Source organism: Neophocaena asiaeorientalis, unplaced genomic scaffold (assembly GCF_003031525.2).
Source record: "Neophocaena asiaeorientalis asiaeorientalis breed wild unplaced genomic scaffold, Neophocaena_asiaeorientalis_V1.1 scaffold295, whole genome shotgun sequence".
Taxonomy (NCBI): domain Eukaryota; kingdom Metazoa; phylum Chordata; class Mammalia; order Artiodactyla; family Phocoenidae; genus Neophocaena; species Neophocaena asiaeorientalis.
Window position 1 is genome coordinate 1,669,822 of NW_020174718.1, and position 11,889 is coordinate 1,681,710.

Genomic DNA, 11,889 nt, shown 5'->3' on the forward strand with positions numbered 1-11,889 from the left:
AACGTAATAAAGACTACAGGCTTCTGTATTTATCCAGGTAAAGATGATGTGTCGTAAACCACTATGGTAACCAAGGTATTTTGCAAGTATCTAGTCAAGAACTGATGGTAAACCTAGAGTGAATATGGGACTATGAAGGTATTGTAGGGGAAGGAAACACATTTTCCCTCTAGTGTTCTAGGTTCTTGGCTGAAACCCTCCTGTAATAAAAGACAGATTAACAGGGGAAAAACAAATGATTTTAATTACATATGTACATATGGGAGCCCCACAAAGATATATGAAAAGGCAGCCAGGCAACTGAGGCTTATATACCTACCATCCTGAGCTAAGGGAAGAGACAGGGGTCTGGGGTTTCCAAGGGGAGGAAGGCAATTTACAGGAAGCCGAGAAGAAGAAATAGATGGTAAACAACGTTTGCCCTGCCATGAAGATAAGTCTCTCAGGTGAAAAAGTGATCTCCAGTAATAGCTCTCTTTCTGGTGCAAGCCCCCTTTCTAATGTAAATTTCCCTTACAAAAGGGTAACTTCTGCCTTGCTTTCAGAGCTTCTATGTCTTCAGTTCCTCAAAATAACAAGCTCAAAATAATCCTTGTGCCAAGGAAGCCTATTTTGTGGTTGCATACTCTGCTACCCTTCAGTATCCATTAAGTAATGTTGGTGACTTAAATCATGGCAATGACCATGGGATTTTCAGGTGTTCTGGTAAGAGATGATATATCTCTAAGATTGTCACCATGATTTTTTGCAGGTTCCAGTAAAGAAATGAAGTTGAAATTTACCACAGTAGTAACCAAGGGATTTAATAGATGACAAGGAAAGAATGTGGGCTTTAACCAAGTGGACTTCACAGTATTTTGTAACTGTCCAGATAAGTTATCATGGTGTCACTCACCACAGTACAGACCATGGAATTTTTCAGGTTCCAATCAGTAGATGATGGTGAACGTAATGGAGTAAATGTGAGACTTTGCTAATATCCAGGTAAAAGATGATGTGGGCCTTAAACACATTAGAGAACATATGATTTTCAGATATCTAGAAGAGTGATGATGCTGTCCCAAACTCTTATCATAACCATGTGTTTTTGTAGGTATCCAGGTAAGAAATTTTAATGTCCCTAACAAAAATAGCAACCATCAGATTTTACTGTTTTCTAGTTCAGGGTTGATTTTGTCTTAAAACTTAGTAGTGACAAAGATACTTGCAAGTATCCAGATAATATATCACAGCGCTCTCACCGTAGTAGTGACCATGGGATTTTTGAGGTATCCAGTGAATAGCAGATGGTGTCCAAAACTACGGTGTTGACCTTAGAATTCTCTAGATATCCAGGTAGAGTTGGTGGTTGCCATAATGGAATTGGCAGATGGAATTAGCAGAGGCCCAGGTGGAAGAACATGTTTTCCTAACCAGGGTTGCCACCATGTATTTTTTTCAGGTCCCAGTCAAGAGATGATGGTGTCTCTACCTACAGTGTTGACCTTAGAACTGAAGGATCCAGGTTGAGATCATGATTCCTCTTATGATAGTAGTGATCATAGGATTTTTTGAGGTCCATGTAGGAGACGTACCCCTAATCATAGTTGCCATCATGTGTTTTCGTAGGCCCCAAATCATGAGATAATGGTGAAGATCATGGAATCCAGGCAAGTGATGACGTGCACCTTAAACATTATATAGACCATCTGATTTTCAGAAATCTAGGTAAGCAATGATGGTGTCCCCAACACGTGTTAGTACCATGTTTTTTGCAAATATTCAGGTAAAAGAATGATACGGGGCTTACAAACACTGATAACTGTGAGATCTAGTTTAGCCGGTTTTCTAGTTGAGAGATAATGTGTGTTTAACTTTAGGAATGAATGAGAGATTTGAAGGTATCCAGGTAAGTATGCATAACGTTCTCCACCACAGTGTTGACCATGAGACTTTTACAGGTACAAGGTCAAGAGATGATGGTACCTGTAACAATAGTGTTAACCTTGAAGTTCTGCCAGTGTTCAGATAACATTGATGTGCCCATAAAGTTGGAAGTGACAAAAGTTCTTTGCCAGTGTCCTGCTAGGAAAAGTTACGTCCTTAAATACATCTGTCACAGTGTGTTTCTTTTAGGTTCCAGTCAGGGGATCACAGTGACCCTAACAATGGTGGTTAATGACACTTTGCTGGATGCAGTAAGTAACTATTTGAGTCTTACCACGCTATAGCCCTTCTGACCTTCAGACACTTTGCTGGATGCAGTAAGTGACTATGTGAGTCTTACCACGCTATAGCCCTTCTGACCTTCAGAAATCTAGGTAAATGATGATGGTGTCCCGAACATCTGTGTCACCATGTTTTGCTTTGTTTTTGCAGATATCAGGTAAGAAAAGTTAGTGCTCTCATAAACACTACTAAGAATTAGCCCTTACCGTTTACTAGGTTTTTTTACAAGTGTCCAGTCAACAAAGGATATTGTTACTAACAAAGGTGCAAACAATGGAATACAAGTATCCAGGAGAAAAAAGATGTATAAGTAGAAACATTTTTAACAATGTGTTTGTCAGGTTTCAGTCAGGAAAGCATGATGAACTTTACCATGGTCATTGACAGGGATTTTGCTGGTGTCCAGGTAAGTGATGATGTAGGCCTAAACCATAGCACAGGCCGTCTGATTTTCAGATATCTAAGTAAGTGACAGTAGTGTCCCTAACACTTAACATGTTTTTATTATAGCTATTTAAGTAAGAAATGATAGAGTCCTTACCAATTCTAGAGCCCATGAGTGTTTACATTTTATATTTTGAGAGAAAATTTGTTTTACCTTCCAAGTGTCCAGAGATTACAAGTCTACAGGTAATTATGGTGTTCTTTCCTACAGTAGTAACCATGGGATGTTTGCAGGTATACAGTTAGGAAATCATGGTCTTACCCCCAAAATGATGCTGACCTTGGAATGCTGCTAATATGCAGGTAGAGTTGATGTGTCCCATAATAATAGAAGTAAACAAGGTTATTTCCGGGTACCCTGGTAGAATAAATTGTGTCCTTTGACACGTATTTCATAATATGTTTTTCAGGCTCCTATCAAGACATAATGGTAAACCTAAGAGTGCTCATTAATGGGGACACTGCTAATGTCCAGGTTAGTGATGATGTGGGCCTAAACCAGAGCACAGGCCATCTGACCTTCAGAAATGTAGGTGAGTGGTGATGGTGTCCCTAACACTTTCTGACCGTGTATTTGGTACAGCTATTCCGTTTAGAATAATACAGTCCTCACCAATTCTAGTAACCATGATCGGGGGTAGCCTGTAGTTGATACTTAATGTGAGACATGGCTGGTATCAAGGTATGTGATAATGAGGGCCTAAACAACAGCCCAGGCCATCTGATCTTCAGAGAGATAGGTAAGTGGTGATGGTATCAATAATACTTAAGATAATTTTAATGCATGCTATTGAGGTATGAAAATGTAGAGTCCTTACCATTGTAGAAACCATGGGTTTTCATTTTTTATATTTTAGGGAAAATTTATATTTAACCATTAGAGTGCTGAGTGAGTATGTGTTCATGTAACAATCATGGTGTTCCACAACACAGAGGTAACGTGGGGATTTTGTAGGTGTACATTCACCAAATGATGGCCTCGTGACAATGGTATTAACCTTGGAATACTGGAAGTATCCATGTCTAGTTGATGTGTCCCATAATGATAGAAATAACCAAGGTTATTTACACATACCCTGGTAGAAGAGGTTGTGTCCTCGAACACATTTGTTACATTTTTTTCAGGTACCAGTCAAGAGATCACAGTTAAGCTCTCAGTGGACATCAGTGGGATTTTGCTCTTAACCAGGTAAAGATAATGTGGGTCTTACCACAATACAGACCTCAAATCTGATCCTCAAATATCTAGGTAAGTGAGGATAGTGTCCCTAACACTTGTGTTACCGTATTTTTTTGCTGGTATCTCATTACGGTCTTTGCTAGTATACACATACGGAATTATGTTACATTAACCCATGGGAGACCTTCTTTATTTCAGATATCTAGAAATGAATGATGTTATAGAAACTCTTTTATTAACCTCGTATTTGGCATGTATGCTGTTAAGAAGTTAATTGGTTCATAACAACACTAGTAAGCATGAGATTTTACTATCTTCTTTTTTAGAACTAATGTGTATTTAACATTCGTAGTGATAGGTTTGCAGGCATCCAAATAATTTATCTTATTCTCCATCACACCTAGTTGACCATGGGATTTATTTATTTATTTATTTATTTTTGGCCGTGCCACGCAGCATGCAGGATCTTAGTTCCCCGACCAGGGATCGAACCCATACCCACTGCAGTGGAAACATGGGGTCTTAACAACTGGACCACCAGGGAAGTCCTCGACCATGGGATTTTTGCAGGCATCCATCCAAGAAAGGATGATGTCTTTTTCTAAGGTTTGACTCTGGACTTCTGCAAGTATCCAGGTAACATTCATGGGTCCTGAAATCGTATACGTGACAAAGGGAATTTGCAGGTGTTCAGGCAGAATAAGATGTGTACCAAACATATTTTTCACGATGTGTTTTTCAGATTCATGTCAACATGTCACGGTGAGCTTATCAATGATAGTGAACATGGGATATCAAGGTAAGTGATGATTTGGTCCTAAACCACAGCACAGACCATCTGGTCTTCATATATATAGGTAAGAGGTGATATATCCCTGACACTTCTTGTTACCATGATTTTTACAGGTATTCAAGTAATAAATGATACATTCCTAACCAATTCTTATAACCATTGGTTTCCACATCTTACATTTTAGAGAAAAATTATGTTTAACTCTGTGAGCGCTGAGGGATTGTACGTATTCAGGTAATTATCATGGTCTTCCCCATCCCCGCCCCCAGGTAGTAATCATGGGATTTTTATAGGGTTTTTGTAAGAAATTATGATGTTATCTGATAATGGTATTGACCTTGAATTAATCCAAGTGTCCAGATAGACTTGATATGCTCTATAATGATGGAGTCACCATGGTTGTTTGCATATGTTCTGGTAAAAAAAAGTTGTGTCCTTTAACATATATTTCACAAGGTGGTTGTCAGGTTCCTATCAAGATACCATGATAAATTAAACAGTGGTCATTAACAGGGGGACATTTCTGATACCTAGGTAAGTGATGATCTTCATATCAGAGACCACCTGATCTTCATATATCTGCGTAAATAATGTTGGATCACTTACATGGGTTTTACGTGTGAGTTCTTAGCAGGTAGTCAGGTAAGAAATGATAATGTTTTGCCAGTTCTAGCGACCGTGTTATTCTGCGGTTTTATATTTCACAGAAAATGTATGTTTAACCCTGTGAGTATTGAGTAATCTGCATTTACTCAGGTAACTATCCTGGAATTCTGCTTCATAATAGTAACCATGGGGTTTTGTAGATGTAAAGTCAAGAGTTGATGGTGTCTCTAAATATGGCTAGACCTTGAATACTGCAAAAATCTAGTTGATGGGTCCCGCAGTGGTGGAAGTGAAGAAGGTTATTTGCAGGAATTCATGTGGGAAATGTGTGTCCGTAGATAAAACATTTGTCACCATGTGTTTTTCAGGTTCCAGTCAAGAGATCATAGTGAACCTCATCATCATCATCAAGAGACTTTGCATGAATCCCAGTAAGTGATGATGTGAGCCTTAAGCACCTTACAGATCATGTGATCTTCAGATTTAGGTAAATGTGGATGATGTCACAGTAGTAACCATGGGATATTTGCAGGTGTGCAGTGAAGAGTTGATGGCGTCTCTACCAGTGGTGTAGAACTTGGACTACTGCAAATATCAGGTAGGTCGATAGGTCCTACAGTGATGGATGAGGAAGGTCATTTAAGGTATCCAGGTGAAAATGTGTCTCCCTGGACACATTTGTTGCAATATATTTTTCAGGGTCCAATCAAGAGACCATGGTGACTTCATGAGTGATTGTTAACAGAGACTTTGCTTATATCCAGGTAAGTGATGATGTGTCTTTAAGCCCCCTTCAAATATCTGATCTTCAGATTTCTTGGTAAGTGAGGATGGTGTGTCTAACATTTGCGCACCATGTTTCTTTTTTAAAGATATTCAGGTAAGAAGTGACACTGTCTCAACCAAATCTAGTAAGCATTAGACCTTACAGGATGAGAATTTAAATATAATGTATGTTGAACCTAGGTAGTGCTAGAGGTATATGCAGGTAAGGGACCCTACAGGTCCATACCACAGTACTGATCGGGAGATTTTTACATGTGCCCTGCAGAGAGGTGGTGGTGTCTCTAAGAACATTATTGGCCTTGAAGTACTGCCGGGTTGATGGTTCCCTCATTGATGAAAGTGACCAAGATTATTTGCAGGTGTCATTGTAGAGCAAGTTGTTTCCTTAAATGTATTTGTCATGTGTGTTTTTTTGAGATTCCAGTCAAGGAATCATGGTGAATCTAACGGTGGTCATTACCAGGACATTGCTAGTAACCAGGTGAGTGATAAAGCAGGTCTTACTACAATGCAGACTGTCTGATCTTCAATACCTAGTAAGTGAGGATGATGTCCCTAACACATGTGTTATCATGTTTATTGCCGGTATCTCATTAAGGTCTTTGCTAGTAAGGACGTATGATATTATGGGATATTAACTCATTAGAGACTTTAGTTGTTTCCACATATCTAGGTAATTAATTAATGATGTTCCCATGATTCTTAAAATAACCTTGCTTTTGGCATGTATACAGTTAAGAAATTAATTCTTCCTGAACAACACTAGTAAGCAAGAGCATTAACTGTATTCTTGTTTAGAAATAATGTTTTTTATACTCGTGATAATATATATGCAAGTATCCAAGTAATTGATGACATTGTCCATCACAACGATATTGACCGTAGAATTTCTACAGGTATCCCTTCAAAAACAGAAGGTACCTCTTACTAGGGTTGAACCTTGGAGTTCTGCAGTTACCCAGCTAACACTGATGGGCTACAAAATGATACAACTGACCAAGGGAATGTTGTCGGTGTACAGGTAGAACAGGACATGTAATGAACATTTCCCACAACACGTTTGTCAGGTATTTCAATGGTAGTTAACAAGACACCTAGCAGGTATGGAGGTAAGGGATGATTTGGGCCTAAACAACAGCATAGATCATGTGATCTGCATATATTTAGGTAAGTGATAGGAAGTGTCTCTCACACTTCTTGTTAGAATGATTTCTTTGCAGATATTCAGGTAAGAAATGATAGCATTCTTACCAATTCTAGTAACCATGTGTTCATACTTTCATATTTTACAGAAAAGTTATGTTTACCAGTGTAAGTGTTCAGGGATTGATCGTGTTGGTAATTGGAGTTTCTCACCACACTGGTAAGGATAGGATTTTTGCAGGTGTCCAGTCAAGAAATGACGGTCTCTCGTGACCGTGGTATTAACCTTGATTTAATGCTAGTATCCAGGTAGAGGTGATGTCTTAGGTAATAATAGTAGTGAACAGGGTGATGTGCAGGTGTACTGGTAGAACAAGTTGGGTCCTTAAACACATCTTATCCATGTGTTTTTTCAAGTTCCTGTGAAGAGAACACAGTGAACCTAAGAATGGTTGTTAATGGAAGCTTGATCATAACCAAGTAACTGAAAAGTGGGTCTAGCCACAATGTAGACTATCTAATTTTCAATATCCAGGTAAGTGTTGTTGGTGTCCTAACACTTGTGATACCATACTTTTGTTTTGTTTTTGGTTTTCTTTTGCAGGTATCCTGTTAAGGTCTTTGCTAGTATACAGATACGAGATGACGTGGCATTAACTTATTAGAGACTTTCTTATATTCAGATCTCTACATAATTAATGTTTTCAAGGCTCTTAAATTTACCTTGTGGGCTTCCCTGGTGGCGCAGTGGTTGAGAGTCCGCCTGCCGGTGCAGGGGACACGGGTTCGTGCCCTGGTCTGGGAAGATCCCATATGCCGCAGAGCAGCTGGGCCCGTGAGCCATGACCGCTGAGCCTGCGCGTCTGGAGCCTGTGCTCCGCAACGGGAGAGGCCACAACAGTGAGAGGGCCGCGTACTGCAAAAAAAAAAAAAATTTACCTTGTTTTTGGCATGTATGCAGTTCAGAAATTAACATGTTCCCAGTAATATTACTAAGAATACGATTTTATTATTTATTTGGAACTAGTGTGTATTTAACACTTGGAATGATCCAGCAACATATATGTATCCAGGTGATCTATCATACAGTCGACCACTGCTTTATTGACTCTGGTATTTTTGCAGTTATCCCTTCAGGAGAGGAAGGAGTCTCTTTCTAGGGTGTGACCTTGCAGTTCTGCAAGTACACAGGTAACGTTGAAGGGATACAAAATGATACAGCTGACTGAGGAAATCTGAAGGTTTACCCTAGAATAATAGGGATATCACACACATTCTCTAAATGTGTTTTCAGGCTCCTGTCAGGACATGATGGTGAGCTACCAGTGGTAGATAACATGGGACGTTGCTGGTAGCTAGGTAAGTGCGGATGTGGGCCTAAAGCACATCACAGACCATCTGTTCTTCACGTACGTAGGTAAGGGATGATGGCGTTCCTAACGCTTCTCGTTAGCGTGATTTTGTTGCAGGTGTTCGGGTAAGAACTGCTAAGAGTCCTTACTAATTCTAGTCAACACGAGTTTACACTTTCTGTATTTTAGTTAAAATTTGTTTAATCCTCTAAGGATTGAGGAGTCGTTCACCTCCAGGTAGTTGCTGTGACGTCTCTCCGCTGTCGTATCCATGAGATTTTTGCAGGTATCCAGGTAGGTACCACTGGTCTCTCCTGACAACAGTGTTGACCTTGAATGGATGCAAGGATCCAGGTAGGGTTGATGTGTTCCTCAATAATAGAGGTGAACAAGGTTAGGTGCAGGCATCCTGGTGGAAGAAGTTGTGTCTTGCACACATTTGTTTCATCAGGTTCCTGTTAGGAGAACAGGGTGAACCTAACGGTTACTAGCGTAACACTTAACCAGGTAAGTGTTAAAGTGCGTCTTACCACAGTGCAGACCGTGTGAACTTCAATATCTAGGTAAGTGAGGATGCTGTCCCTAATATTTTTTTATGTCTTTTTTTTTGCAGGTATCATGTTAAGATCCTTGCTTGTTATGCCAATATGAGATCATGTGATATTCACTGATTCAAGACGTTCCTATATTCAGACATCTACATAATTCCTGATTTCAGTGTCTCATATTGACTTTGTTTTTGGCATGTGATCAGTTAGGAATTTAATGTGTCCCTAATAATACTAGTGGGAGTGAGATTTTTAGTAGTCTTCTTTAGCGATAATATGTATTTAACACAGTAGTGATAGATGGATTTGCACATGGGACCTTGATGTTGTCCAGGTAAGTGATGATGTGAGCGTAAAGCACAGCACAGGCCTTCTGATATCCAGATATCTGAGTAAGTAAGGATGTGGCCTAACACTTCCTGTTACCATGGTTTTTTTTTCAGGGATCAGGGTAAGAAATAATAGTGTCCTTGCCGATCTAGAAAACAATAGTTTTCACTTTTTATATTTTAGAAAAAATTTAACACTCTTAAGTGTCGAGGGACTGCACATATGCAGATATTTATTATGGTTTTCCCACCACACTACTTCCCCTAGGGTTTTTCAGATGTCCTGCCAAGGAACTGTGGCTTTCCAACCTTGGTGTTGACCTTGGAGTACTGCAAGTATCCAGGTAGAGTTGATGTGTCTTTTTTTTTTTTTTTTTACAGGCGGACTCCCAACCACTGCGCCACCAGGGAAGCCCTGATGTGTCTTATAATGATAACATAACCAAGGTGTCCTGGTAGCAAGGCCATATCTCATGTCTTTCCCAGGTTCCTGTCCAGGCATCACTCTGAACCTAGCGCTAGTGTTAACGGGGGACACTGTTGGGGGGCAGGTATGTGACGACGTGGGCCTCACCCACAGCACAAGCCACCTGACCTGCGCATACGTAGGTAAGTGATGACTGTGAGCCTGACACTTGTTACCATGACTCCTTTGCAGATATTCAGGTGAGGACAGATTCCTTTCCAATTCTTGAAACCATTAGCTTTCAGTTTTCATTTTTTAGAGCAAACCTTGAACTCTGTGAGTCATGAGGGATTCCACATATCAGGTATTTATCATGATATCCCAACCACAGTAGTGGCCACGGAAATTTTGCAGGTATCCTGTAAAGAAGCGTTATTGCCTGACGGTGTCCTTGGCCTCAGAGTGTCCTGGAAGTATTGAGGTAGAATTGATTTCATAATGATGGAAATGACCAAGGTTGTTTGCAGGTGTCCTGCTAGAGCAAGTTGTGTCCTTTTACACATATATCAGAATGTGCTTTCCAGGTTCCTGTCAAGGGATGAAGCTTACAGCGGTCATTTTCTGGGGACATTTCTGGTATCCAGGTAAGCCATGATGTGTAATGATGTGCACCTTCACCATGTCAGACCATGTGCTCTTCACATACCTAGGTCAGTTACTTACCATGTGTGTTTTTCTTCCGAGGAATCAGGTAAGAAATGATAGTGTTTTACCAATTGTAGCAATCATGATATGCTACTATTTGCCATTTTCGAGAAAATTTCCGTTTAGTCGTGGGAGTGTTGAGCAGGTCGTGGGCATCCACGTCATGATGATGGAATTGTGTGGCACGGCGTCTTTGCAAGTGAGCTGGGACTTGATGACGGTGTGTCTAACTTTGGTATAGACCTTGGTGTACGGCATGAATCCAGGGAGAACTGATGGGGCCTGCAGTGATGGCAGTGAGCAAGGTGATTTGCAGTGTCCTAGAAGAAAAGGTGTGTCCATAGACATATTTGTCTCAAAGCGTTCTTTACATTCTTGTCAAGAAGTCATGGTGAGTCTCGAAATGACCATTAATGGGACTTGGCTTGTATCCAGGTAAGTGGTGACGTGGGCCTTTAGCTGCCTCAAACAGTCTGATCGTCACATATGTAAGCTAGTGTGGATGGTGTTCCTAACTGTTGTATTACCATGGTTTCGTTTTGGGTTTTTTTTTTTTTAGCAGGTATTCAGTTAAGAAATGACCTTGTCTCAACCAGTGCTAGTAAGTATGTGCCTTTTTTATTAGAATTTTGATATAACGTGTGTTTAATATAACGCATGTTTAAATAGTGATAGAGGGTAGTGCAGGTCCAGGTAACTTATTCTACTGTTGAAGTATTAACCATGAGGTTTCTTCAGGTACTCATAGAAGAGATGATAGTGTGCCCAACAGTGGTGTTGACCTTAAAGTTCTTCCAAAATCCAGGTAGTGTATATGCTTCCCCTAATGATGGAAGTGACCAAGATTATTTGCAAGGCTACTGATTTTGCATATAAACAAGCATGTCCTTTACACAACTGTGGAATGCATCTCTCAAGTTTCTAGCAGTCATTGTGACATCATAATGATCGAAATAACAGTTGTCAGTGGGACCTTGCTAGTAACCAGGTATGTGATAAAGTGAGTCTTACCCCAATACAGATGATTAGATTTTCAGATATCTAGGCGAATGAGAATGGTGTCTCTAACACAGTGTACCATGCTTTTTTATAGGTTTCCCGTTAAGTTCTTTGCCTCGTGTACAGGTAGGAGACGATGTGACGTTAATTCATTAGATACCTTCTTATTTTCAGATCTGTAGGTAATTAATGATATTTTGAAGATTCTTAAATTAACCTTATTTTGGCATGTAGTACTTCAGAAATGAGTTTGTCCCTAATAGTATTCGTCAGCATGAGAAATTACTCTATTCTTGTTCAGAGATCTTTTTTTTACATTATTGTGATGGTTGCCAGGTAATTTGTTGTATTTTCCATACCCAGGATACTGACCATGGGATTTTTGCAGGT